We start from the raw sequence: 6,057 nt of genomic DNA on the forward strand, positions 1-6,057 counted from the left end.
TCATGAATTATACATGATACGTGATATATAGCGCTTTTGCCCTCTAGCGTTGAAGATTCAACAGAGCTACGCTAGGTTTTCCTCATTTCCATCTAATTGGAACAATTTAATTTGGGTATAAAAGTAAAAATATGAGGAGCCCTCCACCAGTTTGTGGCAAGCCGCACGTACTTGTAGGCACAACATTTCGAAAAATGTTGCTTAAACCTCTATAGGCTTTAATTTAAAAGGCGTGGGACAAAGAAAAAGCCTATACCCAAAAACTACAGTATAATTTAATTACTTTAAAGGTGGGTGATGGCTGATTTTAAGCTTAATTTCTTTAGTGTAAGTTATAATTACTATCAATATTGAGATATAATGTTCATAAAATCTGTAAATAAATATGATTAAAATAAAATAATATTTACCGTTCTATCACTTCAAATTTTCCACCGGATGAAACCGCACCAATTTTCCATCATGAATTATATATTTATGTAGTTCGATACAAAACCGATGTAGATTCTGAAAAATCAGCTGATATCAATATCGATATAAATATGATATAATATTTAAAAATAAAAATATATCCTTACCAATTCCAAAGTGATATAATTTTAATATAAATTTTTTTATAATGAAAATTATTATCATTAATAGCTCATATGTATTAAAAAAAACATATTATATATTTATTTCGACTGTTAGAAACACGGTTAGTTAAAATTTAGAAAACTACTTTATTAAATTGAAAATAGAATTATCTTGTAATCAGACATATATAAAATTTTCACTTTATATAGTATAATTTTGGGATATAAATTTGAATAATATTATATAAATTAAAAAGATATAAGTTAAAGTAGAAATCGCGATATATTGTATAAAGGGTCATTCGACTATTATAATTATTATTAATTAATAAACTTAATTTTATGTTATATTTTTATTTATTATAATTTTTTAAATTTGAATTTTATTATATAAATTAAAATGAAATAAGTTAAAGTATAAGTTGCGATATATTGTATAAAGGATCATTCCTATTATAATTATTATTAATTAATAAACTTAATTTTATATTATATTTTTTTTAATAGATTATAACGGAATCACATGGTCGTGTCCGGCCTCCTATATATCACCCCCCCCCCCCCATGGATGGAACCACCAAGTTAGATTAAGAAAAAAAACATGACCATTCTCGGGATTCGAACCCATGACTAGGGCTGGGAACCAATAGTAAAAACCCAATATTAACAAAATATTGTATTGGTATTGGGTCTAAAATATTGGTATTGGTTTAAACAATATTTTCTATTTCTTGTATTGGTATTGCTATTGCTTTATATTGGTAACTATTGTTTATATTGGTATTGATTTAAATTCAAATTACTAATTAAAAGAATAGAAATAGTGATTATAAAACCCTTAATTTAAATAAACATGGGAAAAAAATCATGATACCATAAGATCAGGGCTAAGAACCAACTCTCAAAATTTTACTGAATTCAAATTCTTTTTTAAACTAGGAATTTATTAAGTGATGTGAATATGAAAAATTTGATTTAATCATGTATTTTTTGTATCAACAATAATAAACGTATTGATTTTGAACCATTTTATTTATCACAAAGAACATAGCAAAATAAGTAAACTAAAAATATAACATAACTGTCTATTTATACAAAATATAATTCAAAAGAATGATATAATTTTAATATAAGAGGAAATAATTTTATGTATTTAAGAAGAATCTTGCATGCGCATCCAACTTTTTAGGCACAAGTAAGCTTGTATAGTATGCTCATCTAGTGAACAACGTTGGTCGGTTATAACATACTGTCCTTCTGAAAAAGCCCTTTCAGAGCTAGATGAGGTGGCCGGAATTGCTAGATAATCTCTGGAAATTTTTGATAATACTGGATATCTATTTTTATTTAATTTCCCCAATCTAATGGATTTGTATCATTGGATATTGTGGCTTAATCTACGTATTTACTTATTTCTAAGTTGTTATTATTATGAGGTTTCACCTGATAAATTTGTCATAAAAGGACAATTTTTTGTTATTTTGTGCTTCATTTGTAAGTTCCGCTGAATTGTTATTATTTATTTTATAAATATTGTATTCATTAGTAAGAAATCCAAAAGAGTTTCCATATTATTATGCTTTAATAAATGACTTGATAGTTTAAATCTTGGACCAATCATTGTTGAAATAATAAAGAGGTGTTTATTAAAATTATAGTATTTATTAAGTTTTGTTAAGGCAGCTAAAGAAGCTGTCTTTAAAATAGCATTAGGATTATTATTATAACTCTCCACATGCTCAAAAATACTGGAATATAAAGGAATAATTGTTGAAATTGATTGAGTATTAGCACATGAGGCCATCTCTGTAGCAAAATTAAATGGTTCTAGAAATTCTCGGTATATTTCTATATTATTCCAGGCTAAGGCACTAATATAATTTTCTTGATTGGTATTTTGTAAATGATTATTATATGTTGTCAAATAGGGTTTGAGCAATATTGCTCTTTCAAGCATTTGGTATGTTGAATTCCAACGTGTTGGTAATCAAAAACCAAAATTGGGTGAGGAAATTTTAAGTGTGGATTTTTATCAAGATATCTTTTTGCGAGTTTATTAAATTTAGATATAGAAAGTTTAAAAATTTTAAAAAATTTCTTATAAGTGTTTCAATGCAGCCATGACAGCTAAATGTATAATATGGCAAAAGCATTTGCACACATTATCAAAATTATCTTTTTGTTTTAAATTTTTAGAAATTCTAAATTATTACTTGCATTGTCTAATGTAATGCAAAAAAATCAATTTCAAATTTTACTTTTAATACAGAATTAAAAATATTAATAAAATTATGTGCTGATTTAAAAGGAATAAAATCTAATAAATGATTATTTAATTTAAAATCATTATCAATATAATGAATTGTTATGCCCATAAAGGGTATTTTATTTGGAGAGGACCAAATGTCCATTGTTAAGGAAAATTTAGATGTAATGTTAGAAAGTACAGATTTTAAATTGATAAAAGAACTATGATAATGTTTCATAATTTCTATTTTTAGTGTTTTCCTAGAAACTAATGTTAGTGAGGGGTTACAATTTGCTATTAAATTTTTAAAAGTGATATCCTCAACTATTGAAAAGGCTAAATTATTTTGAATGAAAAGGTTTTTAATTAAATTATTTAAATAAGCTTTATTATTTATATTATTAAGTAAAAATGATTTTATTGTCTTAATTTTTTTACTGCCAATATTTATTTGCTCACATTTCTTATATAATGTTGGATGGATGGATTTAAGATGTGTCCATAATCCTGAGGTTCCAAAATTGGGAAGTGGCATTTTTTTTTACATTTATTACAAATTGCCTTTTTTTTATTATCACAAGTAGTATAAAATTCCCAGATTTTTGCTGAATTTCATCTTTTATTAGATATTGATAATTCTTCTTGTTCATTATCGCTATTATTTATTAGTACCAACAGCATCTATATTTATTAACTCTATTTGGTCTTCATTTATTATAATATCCTAAATAAATAGATAAAATTGATAGATGTCATGCTAAAAATTTAATTCCATAATAAAAATAAACTATAATTATAAATAACAGAAATATTGATATCACAGTAGTATTTGGAAGAAATAACAGATGTAATCAATTTTTGCGATGAAAGTAAAAAAAATACCGATATAATTATCCACGATAAACCCAAAAAATTATGTTATTTTTAATAATGGTATTAATATTGGTTAAAATTGTATTTAAACAATATATCAAAACCAATATATTTTGGTAATTAGTATTGGTATTGGTTGTAAAAGCAATACCAATATTTAAATATATATTGGTTTATATTGTATTGATAATGTAAACCAATATTATATTAATATTGGTCCCACCCCTAATGACTATGGGATAAGTAAGCGAAGCTCTTGCCGACTAGGCCACAGAGGCTTTTCAAAAATCACGATTTTTCAAATATATATTATAAATATATTTGGTAGTGCCTATCCAAATGAAAAATAAACAAAATACAAATTTGATTAGTAAGCATCATTAACCCATTCAATCATGATAGTATTTTAAAACTACAATCATAATTTACTAAAATAATTATCTCTTTCAAAATATTTTAAAAAAATTTAAAGCGAAAATCAGTTATAATTGCAAAATAATATAAATAATGAATATAGATTCTACACCCTTCTTAATGAAAATATAATTTAAAAGCAATAATAATCGTTAAATACCATCATATCTTTTTTTTTAAACAACTATAAACTTTTTCGTGCCCATGAAAAATAATTTTATTCGAAAATGGATCATCTGGTAACAGAGAGACTTAAAATATTTAATATTCAAACTTTTACGTTAATATTATCATCGTGATATATCGTTTTTTTAAAGAAATATTATCTAATAGCTTATTTTATAATAAATGAATATATCGAGTAGAGAGGCAAGGTGGTAGAAAATTGAAGGGTAAAGCTTTATAAACACATATTTTTATAAAATTTAATAAATTCATATAGCAGTTTATTTTCATAAATTTTTTTTCTTCTAAAACTAACTTGAGACTAGATGTGTATCTTCCATTCTATAACCTTTCTATGAAATCAACAGATCCTAAATTTTTATGAGTTTACTTATCAGACCACCAGACCTCAGATTAGACATAACCCTGCATTCACAGTTAGCATAAATTCGTGACGAAAAATACAAAATATAATATAAATATAATAATTTTGCATTCATTTTTATATATTTTGCAGCGAATTCGTGCTAAATAAATGCAGGGTAAGGCTATGGTTAAAAAGATTGAAGTATATACTACATTGTTTTTAGAAAAATATAAATTAATTTTTCAATCTGTCTAATTTTTAACCACTTTGCATAGTGTAAGAAATAATTCAAAAACAAAACTAAGTATAAAAAAGCAAGAGAATTGGTTATAATCGGTAAAGATCAAATTTAATGGTAGGATATTTTTTTTGTAAGACCATAAGAGTTCATTTGCCACGATATCCAGCTATATAATAAATAATTTGTTGAAAGCTGGGTTCATATTTATTTGATTTTAATAAATACAAATCGTGATACATTAAAAATTATTAATATAGGTAGCTTATAAATAAATTAAATGTATACCTTATGGATAGCGTTTAAATAATTCACTTTATGGGAAATATGTTATAAAATAATTACATAATCGTTTAAGATTAACTTTAGGTAAAATTTATGCACTTAAATTAATATTACATATTATCTCCTATAACATGCGTGTAAAAAAGCATGCTTTATTTCGACACAAAAAATTAAATACGTATAAAAAGTAGTAAATATTTTTATCTATATATTCATACGAATAATAAATGAATAAAAAAAACTAAGAATTAATTTATTACGAATGAGCCAAATTTCTAGAAAGAAAGAAATCAATACGAAAGTGACGTGTTATGAAATCAGCCAAGATGGGGGAGTTCAAAATGGGGATGTCAACTTGTTAATAGGACATGACAGAATCAAAGCCCATAAAATTGTTCTAGCAACTTATAGGTTTTTTTAAAATAATTTAAAAGAAATGTTATGTTTTTAGATATATTGGAATGAATATTAAGCTTTTTTTTATAGATATTTGGGATGAAGCAAGGATTTTAGATGTTATTTATACCAAGTTAAAAAGAAAATTGGTGAAATCAACTTATTAACATTAAATGATGTCATTGCTCTAATCAGAATTTATTTAATTTGGTTTTATTATTCTTATATTTTTATAAAAAAAATCAAAGTCATAACAAATGATTTTTATAAATTTATAGATGGCTTTATTGGTCATATTGTTTATTTTTTCAAAGAGCTTTTTATCGATTATGGACTAACTCTAAGAAACTGCTATTACAACAGCTGATTTATGAAAATTTCTATTTATAATCACATGATCTGTCAAATTTGACAAGTTAATAAAAAATAATTTTATTTTACTAAAACACTTTTAAATTAATCCAGCCAAATCTCTTTAATGAACCTACTCCTTACC

This window comes from Gordionus sp. m RMFG-2023, chromosome 3 (assembly GCF_954871325.1).
Source record: "Gordionus sp. m RMFG-2023 chromosome 3, tfGorSpeb1-WG-v2, whole genome shotgun sequence".
NCBI classification, from domain to species: domain Eukaryota; kingdom Metazoa; phylum Nematomorpha; class Gordioida; order Chordodea; family Parachordodidae; genus Gordionus; species Gordionus sp. m RMFG-2023.